Source organism: Mytilus californianus, unplaced genomic scaffold (assembly GCF_021869535.1).
Source record: "Mytilus californianus isolate M0D057914Y unplaced genomic scaffold, xbMytCali1.0.p SCAF_9, whole genome shotgun sequence".
In the NCBI taxonomy this organism is placed as follows: domain Eukaryota; kingdom Metazoa; phylum Mollusca; class Bivalvia; order Mytilida; family Mytilidae; genus Mytilus; species Mytilus californianus.
In genome coordinates, this window is record NW_026262745.1 from 90,506,564 (window position 1) to 90,519,419 (window position 12,856).

Below are 12,856 nucleotides of genomic sequence, written 5' to 3' on the forward strand. Positions count from 1 at the left end.
GATTTTGTGTTTTCTAAGTGACGTTATGTTCATAGGTTCACTATAAACAAGGAAAGTTCATTTTTTTTCTTATATGATAATCGTAATGAAAAAATAACCGGGTTTTTTTTCTAAATGCTCATGCAACATTAAAAAATAACCTTAATGTATTCGTACGATTGAAGATCGAAATGATATGAATGTTTGATATGAATAAAAAGAAAAAATCACGTACAAGAGACTGCAATCCAGATACACATTCGTCTCCATATACATATATCGATAGGAAAGAAAACTGAAACATGAGGGGGCAATGGAAAATTACTTTGAACAATGAAATCTACACAACGTTCAAAAAGAAAAAAAAAATACTAGCAAAATCAAAGTCCACACTTCACAGACAATTGCAGATTGATAAAAGTAAGCTACAAAAGAACCGAAGTGAATGCAGATGTTCCCGAAGGATAAGTAGTTCCTATGCAAAGCCACAAGTGACATCCACTATGTTACTCAAGTTAAGTCGAATAATGCTCGTAACTACTTGCACACATTGTCAAAGATTTATGACACACCACATATGAAACGAAACTTACAAGTTTAAGGAATACATCGTTAAAACATATGGAACTATATTCAGACAGTTGTGATTTACCGTCAACGAGCCAACCATATGAGTATTAAAAACTTTAGAATCAATTTATATAAACCTAAAATAGTGCATGATTGCATTTCTACTAAACACCAAAACAAACAAAAAACGCTATATACTGCAACAAAGAACAACACCTGCATTACAGTCTTCGGACTTGGGACAGGCATAAATATAATTTGACTGGTATTCGCATGTCTCTGAGCAATACGGCGTCCCTCAATTCTAGGTGATCGGTAAAAAGCACAGCATAAGAACAAACTATAAAAATCAATTTGCTTTTTCTCCACACAAACAAGGATTGGTTTGTAGTGTATACAATAACACAAACTGCCATCTTTGATCTAATATGCAATATATTACGAAAACAACTATAACCAGATTTAATAATTCTAATTATCCAAAACAAGTTCAAATAGATTAATATGTTTTGTTAAAGTGTTGTGCAAGTCATTAGATAAATAAATATGAAACTGTAACACGTATAACAAAATGCGTCAGGATTCATTAAATATATGCGGAAATCACATTTCGTGGAAGATAGATTATATATATATATATATATACATTTATTTATACATCTAGATGAACCATTTGACTATGAAAAATGTCATGTTTACATGCAGACTATATTCATTTTCTCTATGACTAACGATATCAACCAGTTTTTTATATTACTTGTTGCTAAGAGTTGACGAAATACCTGTTATGCAATTTAACACAAGACCACTATGTTATTTGATTGAATGGAAAATTATACTTGCGATCACCGACAGATTTTGTTAGGGTTCAGGCTGCTCACAGTGTGGTTTTCTATGAATTGTTTTGTGGACTCGTTTGCCATGTTGTTGTCTTTCAGTTTTTGCAATTGCGTTATCAGTTACGAATGATATTTGAATGTCCCCTTTGTATCTTCGGTCTTTTTTTGTACATTGCCATTTATCTGTTTTACAAGTAAATTTAGAGATTAAATATATGTATGTATTTATCTTATGTAAAAAGTGATATGAACTTATACTCACGGTTTTTCGCTATAAAAGAAAATGCAAGGTTGGATAAATAAGATAAAATTGTCAAACAAACAAACGACTTATTTACTGCCACTGCTCCTTGTTTTAATACACTCTACATTTTGAGGAATGAACTTTATTCTGTAAAAATTCTCAAAGTAAATAAAAGTTCTCAGATAAGAAAATATAGCATCAGAATAATTATACACAGGTGAAAATCATGAAGATAATTATATGCGTAATTCCTTTTTTTCATGCTTTGCGATCAGTCAGATAATTTTGCATCCTATACTCTTGTACACTCTGTAGGAAATATTCCAATTCGATATCGTGCGATGAGACCATATTGCTGTTTTTGTCTTTATTTTTTTATTGTCAACAAAAACATGTACATACTGTTTTCCATCAGATATATTCAAATGCGATATGAATTATATACAATTATTTATCGAAACGAATATTTTTATTACGCGTTTCTGCTTTCTGAAATAAGGCTTAGATATTGAAGAAACTGTCTAATTTAAAGAAACCAGTCAATGTGAACTACCCTTAGCAAGAAATCTATATTTTGTATTTGTTTTTAAGCCCCCGCCGCCAAAAAAGGTATTACGAAAGCAATACATTGCGTTGAAATATATTTCATAAACGATGGTATTTGATTTTTGTGGTCACAATTCATAATTAGTTTTTTTTCCAATATTTGAAAGAAACTTGTAACAACAAATAGTTTGTTAATGATACTTACACAGCAGCTTTTTCTGTCTTGAAAAAGTAATACAAAACAGTTTAAGTAGAAGTTTTTATTCATATGTATACACGGTTGGTTATGTTACTTGTAGCATATTATATTGTTTCATATCTAGGATTAAAGAGTGATCTACACAGTCTTGTATACAATTTTGTAAATTCTAATATTTCCTTTCCTTTGTATAACAGTACAGTTATTCTACACAATTATAAACATGATAAAGAGGTTTGTGTATTTTCACTATGCTATTTCACCTTTAATACTTTTCATGGCGTTGTATGGAAATGGTATAATATAAATCTGTAATCATCGCTTTTCTCCCTGTCATTTGTTATCATTTCATATTGCTGATATTGCGTTTTAGAAAGATTGTGTTTTTCTTGGTTTATCCTCGTGTAAATATCTATAATCTTACTATTTTCTTTGACAGGTATTCATCGTATTGACAGTTTCTTATAAACACCTTTGCATGTTCAATATTTTTACACATTCTTCCTTCATAGCTTACTTAACAACACTGGTTGCACTGGTAACTGTAGAGTGTTGGTGGTGATTGTTTTCTAAAATCAGAGAAAAATAAGTGTGAAATATATATTTTGTTTAAATGTAAATCCATATATAACAATGTATAAACCTGTTGAACAAATATAACAATTAAAAATGATCGTTGTATAATAATGTACACCGGACGACCAGACATGATGTGTGTACAATAGCTATTAGATATAAAAAGCAGTAAAATGAAAAAGGAAATATCATTTTTGAGATCATTAAACTTTCAACACGCTTTTAATGTATTTGCCTTATAAGATTAAAATACGATATAAAGTTACGAATAGCCATCTGAATGATTAATGCTCTATTATATACAATACTGACTGACATTGACAAGAATCATCATGAATCTATGTTTAACTAGCATATTTTCAAACATTAATACGAACAACTAAGAGTTTATAAACATCATTTCGATAAAATCTGAAGCATACAATGATTGTAAGACTATATGGGCCTGATAACCATTCGAAATATAAATATGCAAAATTGCCAAATTAGCATCCTAACTGCACAATTCGTTATTAGTTTTGTCATTATCTTTTGATAGAAAATAAAATAACAAAAATATTGAACCCAGTGGATAATTTTAAACGGGATGTGCCTTATCAAATGGCAAAATCAAAAGCTCAAACACATCACACGAATGGATAACAACTGTCATATTCCTGACTTGGTACATGAATTTTTTTATATAGAAAATGGTGGATTCATCTTGTGATAGTTGTATAGCTAGCTAAACCTCTAATACCATAATAACGGATTTTAGTTTGAATCTTTAGCAAACAGTTTCAGAAATCAATTATATCTGCATTGATAAAAAACATATTATATCGAATATGATATGTTCATTAAATCAACTCACAAAATGGTGGATATCTAAACGCTTCTCCTTTAGAATTGAAAACAATAAGTTTTGTCACGAAAAAGATCCATGAGGAATGTGGCAAAATCAAAAAGTTGTTTTCAAAAATTGATTTGACAGATGTGTTAGTAATGGGACGTTCGAGACCCTCCTTGGCCATACGCATATCCATCAAAACGATGCGCTATTATATCGTTATCTTATTACCATGCTAATGTAGGATAACATTTAGCAGACAAACTGCAGAATTTGTAAAGAGAATTCAATCATATATGTATTAGTGCCTTTATGTGAAAGATGTGCATTCACTACATATTCTGAAGAAGTATGTTACTTTTTTCTTCAATGTATAGCAATTTCTTTCTAAACAGACCACCAACGGGACATTTACTAGGTGGTTAATGAAATGTTCTTTAGAATTCAGAGTGTTCAGTTAGGGCGACGGTCGTTTACCGATGTTCTAATCTCAAAAATCAATTAGGAAATGACAGATTAATGGAAGAAACAGAAACTTAGGTAAAACCGTCATACAATTTAACATTAACGACTTCCCATTTCTAAGTTATATCATAGCACCTCTGTCCATTCGAACGGTATATAGATGTCTTATTTGATATTAGTACGTGGAGGTGTGTACTCAGTTATTCAGACTTTAGTTCCAGGGTTGTTTTAATGACCCAAAAATCTGTTCTGATTAGGTTATAATGACAAAAACTCAAATTGACACTATTCAAGTACCTGATGATTTTTCACACATAAGTTGATATAATTGAAGAAAAATATTGTATTTATGTTTATTCGGATGTCTTGAAATTACAGCTTCGTGTGATGTTATACGTTTTTGTGATATATATGTGGGAAGAAAAAAAAAAAAAAACGGAACCCCAATTTAGAGAACCATGTGCACGTTACAAAAATAGTTTAAAGTTTGCAGACAAGGTTTCTGGTTGATCTATACCAAAATTCTTATAGACATTAAAAAAGTGGGATATAAAGAAGCCATTGAAGTCAAAATCAAAAGAAGAGTAAACGGAAGGAAAAACAATTATGAAAAGACAAATCAGTCATAAAACTCATGACAGAACAACAACAATTCAGATGAACTCATGTTCTCTATTAAATTGACACAATAGTATGCATTCTTCCGTACTTTATTAGCGATATGAACGATAACCTGCTTTGATGAGGTATATATATATATTTGATTTTGTATTTACATTGTGTCATAGATCAAATTTATTCGTTCAGTGTATATTTATTTGTTTGTGTTAATATGTCTTTTGATTTAGTTAAGCCATTTCAATTGATATTTTATAGTGTGTCTTTTTATGTTGTGATGTTACACTATTGTTTCAGGTAAGGGTGAACGTTGGTACCTATTAAAACGTTTAAATCCGCTGCATTTGTTTGCACCTGTCCAAAGTCAGGAACCTAATGTTTATTGATGTGGTTCATAAGTGTTTCTCGTTTCTCGTTTTATATAGATTAGACGGTTGGTTTTCCCGTTTGAATGGTTTTACACTAGTCATTTTTTGGGACCCTTTATCGCTTGCTGTCTGGTGTGAGCAAAGACTCCGTGTTGAAGACCGTACTTTGACCTGTAATGGTTAACTTTTACAAATTGTGGCTTGGACGGAGAGTTCTCTCATTGGCACTCATACCACATCTTCTTATATCTATATATCAAACAAATGAGTATGTGTTATGGACTTAATGAAATAATAAAGTTCTGTCCAACCGATTTATTTGATATCAAATGTTGAATGATTTGATTTGATTTCTGGTGTTTTAACGCCACTTTTAAGCGCCACTTTTGGGCTATTTCTTGGCGGCTAGTTTTTATTAGTGGAGGAATCTGGCGTGCCCGGAGAAAACCATTGAACTTTCATAGAATAACTGATGATTCCTGTCAATTAAGATAAGAATTGAGTGCACCCGCACGGGCGGGGTTCGAACTCACAACCTCAGTGTTGACTGGCTAGTGATTACAGTAGTAGAACTACTGAGACCATTGGACCACCGAGGCCCCAATTGTTGAATGAATCTGAAATGAGTATACTTATGCTATAACATGTATATTGTTTAAAGAAGATATTTTAAAACCTTATCAACATTTGAAAAAAAAACATTTTCAAAACTTTGGTGGGAAGGTGGGGCCGATCGACAAGTTGTTTTTTTTTTAACCACAATGGATGAGTCAAGATAAAGTTGGGGAAATTACTGTAATTGATAATCAACACCAGATTGTATATTCATTAAATTTGTGTTATATAAAATGTAACATTTTTAAATAAGCTTAATGTATGCTTCAACAAAGATCTGACACATCTTACAACAAATGAAGCTTTTGAAAATAATAAAAATACAAGAAAAAATGTACTACATAAGAACATTCTGACTTGAGAAAGACTTCAAACTTGAGTGAAGACATTTCCCGAATAGTTAACTCAAGTGTTTTGAATTCAGAGTTGTCTTTGTTTAGTATTCCACTGTTTTCTAGGTAAAACCAGAACGTTTTAAACGTTATCGTTGAAATAATTTACAGCTTATTGCTTTACTCCTCATCTATGTAATCGAACCATGTTCTACTCCTGTAACAAATGTTACACTTATTTTTTCAAGTACAAAGATGAAGAATGTGAAAAAAAGAGTTAAAGTGAACTAAACAATGACAATGTTGTTAAAAAATGAAAACCACAAAAATCATTACTTATTCAAAAGATGTGTTGGTTTTTTTTTTTTGTCAAATATTATTGATTAAAATTAGCTGTCTCGGTGATGTGTGCATTTCTTTAAGAAAAAATCAATTAATACAAATTAAAGGTAAAGAAAGCTATTTGCCTTAATTTTAAACCATACGTGATGTATCATCCCAACATTCGAACTGGTCTTGGTGTATAACAAAGATATGATGGATTGCAACTTTATGTAAAACAATATACTAATCAAGTCATGGTTGTACTTCGACACCGCGTTGACAAGACAGTATAACATAACACAACAACTGTGATTTAAATGAAACATACGTAAAGCATCTCATTGTAAAGTAATACTATTGTAAGACATTACGTACACATTATAATGGGTTGAACATCAAACAATCATTGCAAAAGAAGAGGAAATTTTAAACAAAATCAAAGATCAATAAAAAAAGAAAGGTGAAAAGACACAAACATAAAATAAACTTACCCACAGTTTTCACAGTCGCTAAAATAAGGCATTACTAAAAAGTATAGAAACATTTGAATATTTCATTCACATTATAATTTGCTACTGAAAATATGCATAGATACGAGTCCAAGATGTTTATTTCATTAAATAGTGTATTACAAAAAGAAAGATATAAAATAGTTAAAAATATATGCATGCATTGCACTGTGCATTCAGTCATACTACTGACGGGACTGACTTTATTAAACTTGCATTGGAATGCAATTGAGATGTTGAAATCAATAAGAACTATAATTTATCATTGAAATAATTTGGAAAGATATAATTTATGGTTTTTAATCTGATAGTCATCATACTATCGTTTCAATAAATCACCTTTTGTGGAATTTTTTTTTTTTTTTTTTTTTTTTTTTTTTTGTAAATTTGTCCAAAAAATAAAGTTTGTTGTTATGCTGATTAAATATACAAATCTGTGTCTGAAGTCTGTCGGTTTTATATATATTTCTTTGTATAGATATATTTCCCATTTTGACAGAGTTCGATGATTGTCCGAATTAAGTGGTCACTGTTCAATTGAAATAAATGGCAAACTAATGCTGACTTTGAATTTGACTTTGTGTATGTCATCGGTTTTATATTAGTCTATGCTATATTGTTTAGAAAATACATCGCAAATGTCTATAGTTCTACAAAGTTAAACTTACAAAAAGTTTCCTTTTCCATACATGTAAAAAATGCTTTAAGATACCACATAAACATGATCAGGATTGTCGTGGTTACTTACGTTTTATTCTTTGAAAAGTATTGTTTTTCAAATCACTTATATATGTTTGCCTTTATATAATTATGTGGTACTCTGGGAACGGCTTGTGATTTTACTGTTTAGAAATGATTTTGTTTAAAAAAATAAACTGTTTCAAATTAATTAAAACGTTTGGGTTTGTATATAAAATCAATGCTTTCTTACGCACCGGTTCAGTTTTGAAAATTTTGGCCTAAAATATTGCTATTTTGCACGTGATCATCTATTTAGCAAATGGAACGTTTTGTTTGACGGTTTCCGTTTAGCGTCTTCACAGAAAATACAGAGAGAGAATGGTTGTATTGCAATGTTTCAGACATAGATAAAGAAAGTGTTTTTGAGGAGTTTGAGTTTATTTGTCACACACAGATTATGTTAAACATCAATATACACTCTTCTACAATAAATGGAAGTAAAATCATATGTATTTGTTTACGCGAAATCAACACATACATGCAGTCGTACATAAAACACACTGGAATAGATAAATTTGTCTTAATTAAATATAGTAAAATATAACAGTAAATAAACATCGTTTGATTTTGAAAGATTTCATCATAAAGTTTTTTTTTTAAAGATCAGATTAATAAAACCTGTTGCCACAGACATATGTATCACCTTTATGTTAAAAAGTACGATATAAATTGTGAGAAATTTTGGCAGCTGCTTTTTCAAATTCAAAAGATAACAACGACACATACATGCAATGAATTTCGAACATTTTAATTGTGCCGTACATAAAACACAATATAACAGATAAAATTGGCTTTCATTAAAATAAAACGTTTTAGATTCAAATACTTCACAAAAAATGTATGTTACGAAAAGGATTAATAAAGACTGCTGCCAGAGAAATAAGTCTCGCCTTCATGTTAAAAAATATTGTACTTCAAGATATGGTGATAATATGATGCAAATGTTGAAATTGAAATGGCAAAATGTTCACATGTAAACTATGCAAAACATTCATAATCAATAAATCATGACTGAAGTAGCAATGTCAAATAACCTGCACCGGAATAAAAACTACAGATGCTGATAAAACTGAATACTGATTACCGTTGACTTATTGATCAGTGATTCCTTTTCAATTAACCCACACAGAAACTTTAATATGTAAACCATGCAAACGTTTCATACTTAATGAACCATGATAGGCCATAAAAAATACATTGAAATGAGACTTAGAATGTGTTATGCAAATATAACATTTTTAACGTGTTCAATTCACGCTTGATGAAGTTCACTACTAATAATTGACAATAGAAAATGTTTAGGTGTTAAAGTATATATATAAAATCCATTGAACGTTTAATATTTATGATGTCCAAGATTTGTGAAACTTACATCATAAATTTCATCACTTTTATGTCTAGAAATCCATCCCGAGGTATAAAAGTACTCAATTATCCAGTACAATAATATTAATTAAAAGAGAAAGAAATATTGTCATTTTTTTTGTTATCGACATATATATTAGCAACAGAGGACTTAAAGAGCTCTCAATTTGTGTAAAACTATTCATCCTTGGAGACCAAAAATAACAAAATTTTAATGCCGTTGTGTAATATTCCAAAAAAAATGGAAAATACTGGCATCTCTTTTTTAGAAATGCCATTCATAAGATAAATAAAAACATGCCTTGTAACCATGACACATCAATAATGCTTAATATTCATGTGGAAATTACATTTGTTAGCAGATGCTAATTATATATTCATCTAGATGAGCAATTTAAAGATGAAAATTGTTATATTGGAGTGAATTTTAAAGATCTTCGTTGTTAAACTGCGGTTTACATGTTGTAACGACTATTATATTATCTATTTATGCGTTTCTCTGTGCTGAGTGTTCTTGCGTTTGTTTGTGCTATATATCTGTCACGTAGTGATGTCATTTTAGCAATATTTTTTTAACACTGCCATATAAGCAGGAGGTTTGGCTAGCCATAAAACCTGATTCAACCCACCATTTTTTCTTAAAATATCCTGTGCCAAGTCAGGAATATGGCAGTTGTTATAAAATAGTTCGTTTCTATGTATGTTGTATAGGCGTTTGTTTTTGTTGCACTGCAGTGTTAATGCCGTCTAATCATCGTCACATTTAGCACTAGCGTGTAAATTGAAATCGTAACCATGAACAATAGTAAAACATTAATTTCGATAGTGTTGTTTTACTAGGAAGGATTGAGGCACACATTATTTTTGAATATGTATTTTTGAGGTAGATAAAAAAAAAACAGGCATTTATTTTCATCAATGGTCCTTGGTAATGCAGTGCTTGTATAAAGCCATTTTTATAACATCTGAAAACGATTCAAGATGTTTAACATATTTCAATCGTAACAAAAGGACGAAATTTTGGCTAGATCACTGAGTAGACAACTAATCAGTAAATATACGGATACTATCTTATACGGACAGTTTGACTCAAGTGTGTTTAAACTGTTCACTTTTCGTATTTAAGGTGGTACCAAACACCTTGACCAAAATTAATTTGGCTAGTTTAATTTTCATAAAATTTTGACAAAAATATTTACCTTGATGCTTTGACGAAAATACAAAAAAATCAAAAAACTTGAACCACAGACTTTATCGGAAAAATTTCATTGGATACATAACAGTTTGACAAACAATAATTTTGATCATTAAGAAACTTCATATTTCCCTTACAATAGAACGTTATTAAAACGTTCAGTAGATTTTTACTGAGTTATCTCCCTGTAGTGTTATGTACCACCTTAATTCTCAAATCTACAGTAGTTTTTCTCATTCAGAAAACACCGTATGTAATATTGTTGGCATATTTAGAAAACAAAAACATTGTTCCATCGTTATTGCCTTGGTTTGACTGAAATTGGTTGAAACACTGCAAGTAAACGTATTTTCTAAATTAAGACAAAGTAACTTGTTTCGATGTATTTTCATTGCTTTATTGGTTTTCATTTCTTCAAATGAGAAATAGTATATACAGCACACAAATAAACTGATAAGCATAACATGAATGACAAAAGCATTCATAAAAAAAAAACATACTAGCTGATTTTGATAACAATCAATGTGAATACTTGAGTGTGTACAAAAACAATGAAGATCAGTTTGTTTGTTTGCTTATTGTACAACAAATTACAGTTACCTTTGTTTACTTCCAATAAAAAAAAATAACATAGGTATTGCTTATCAGTCATCTCATAGAACAAGTAAAAAAAGTTGATTAAAAACGATATTTGACCAGTTTGTTACTATATTTACAATAGCTAATCCAGAATGAAAGGTTCACCTAACAACAAACTGACCTAACTTTAATTTATGATTGAAGAACACACTAAAACAGATCAGCTCAAACTAGTGCATATAATTACTTATGATATGGAATGTACCTGAAAGATGATAAATTAGTCAAATGACTGTTCATGTTGCAAATTATCCTCAAAACATGTGGCAATAGCAATCTGAACTTGTATGATTCATGCTTCATCTTAAAAAGTAAAATAACAAAAATACCGAACTCTGAGGAATATTCAAAACGGAAAGTCCATAATCAAAAGGCAAAATCCAAAGCTCAAACACAGCAAACGAATGGATAACAACTGTCATATTCATGACTTGGTACAGACAGACACCAACCTAAATGAGCAGATGATTCAATTCCTGTTATATTTTGTTCTACTTCGAAGGAATTTTATGCATTCTATCAAATTTTATTTTTGTTTGCAGATATAGAATTTCAAAGTTGAAGATTTAGTGTTTTTCTTCATCTATTGCTGTTGATATTGTGATTTTTGTTGGGTCCAATGATTGTCTTTATTTGAAGGATACCTTATTTGGAAAGTGAAAGTAGAGCCAGCTGTTTATTCCTCAGCATTTACTTTTTCTGTGGACTCTCTTCATCAAGGTCATGAATAATCAAAACTAAAACAAAAGATCCATTTAAATTTTCTTTCAAATTTTTCCAAACTGAATGATATTTCGTGTAAAAATAAAAGTCTTTTATTTTGCTGGAAGTTGAGCAAAGAAATAAACTAAATAACTGTTCTGGGAAAATAATATTAATCCATAAGCTGTCGGGACAAATATTCTCCGCTTTTGTTGTTTATGATAACTGTTTAGTTGTTGGATGTAGAAATGACTTTGTCTATTTTTAAGTATTAAATAAAAAATGTTGTTTTTTTAAAACTTTTTATATTGTTTTGACATCCGAGTGTTTGGTTTACACTTTGTTCAGTTATGTTTACCAGTTCAGTTATGATTTACCCTTCCAAAAATCCAAAGAACATGAAGAAGATGTGGCATGATTCCCAATGATACAACTCTCCACAAGAGACCACATTATACAGCAATTAACAATAATATGTTATCGTACGGACTTCAACAATGAGCAAAGCCCATATTGCATATTCAGCTTGAAAAAGGCCCCGATATACTAGTTTAAACCTGTATAAAGAATAGTATTATTAAAGAGATTCTAATTCATTTTTTCATTAATATTTTAAATAAAATATATTGAAAGTATTCTAAACTATTGACTTTTTTTTTACAGAAATGTTCGAGTTTATCATCCGTATTTGACACATTCAGACAACTTAAAATGCAATACCGTTACAAAACAAAGTACATCCTTTACTTTTTTGTAACATTTCAATCTATTATTAGAATTAACATTAGACAACATCAAATGCAGGTCAGTCCTTTTGTGTAAACATTGTAACAGAAGTTTAAATCTTGTGGTGTCAGTTAACAAATATATAATCATCTGATATACGAAAAGCACCATAGCTAAAGCAGGATATATGCCTATTCTCCTGAAGCAGCTGATATCAAGTCCGGCTAGTTGTGGTTCTTATTTGCTTAGTCTTTATTTAAAAAGTAGAATTTTGTAGACACTTGTTTGTTTTTAGATGTTTTTCTGTTTTTTTTCTTTGCAATGACCATGTCAGTTTTTCATCGATAAATGATGTACAAACTTCTATTTATTATCTTTCCCACTTGTGTACAGTAAACGATAAATATATTCAAACAAATCAAAATCATGAAAAAACAGACATGTATATAAATTCGAAATGAAACCCGATTATGTA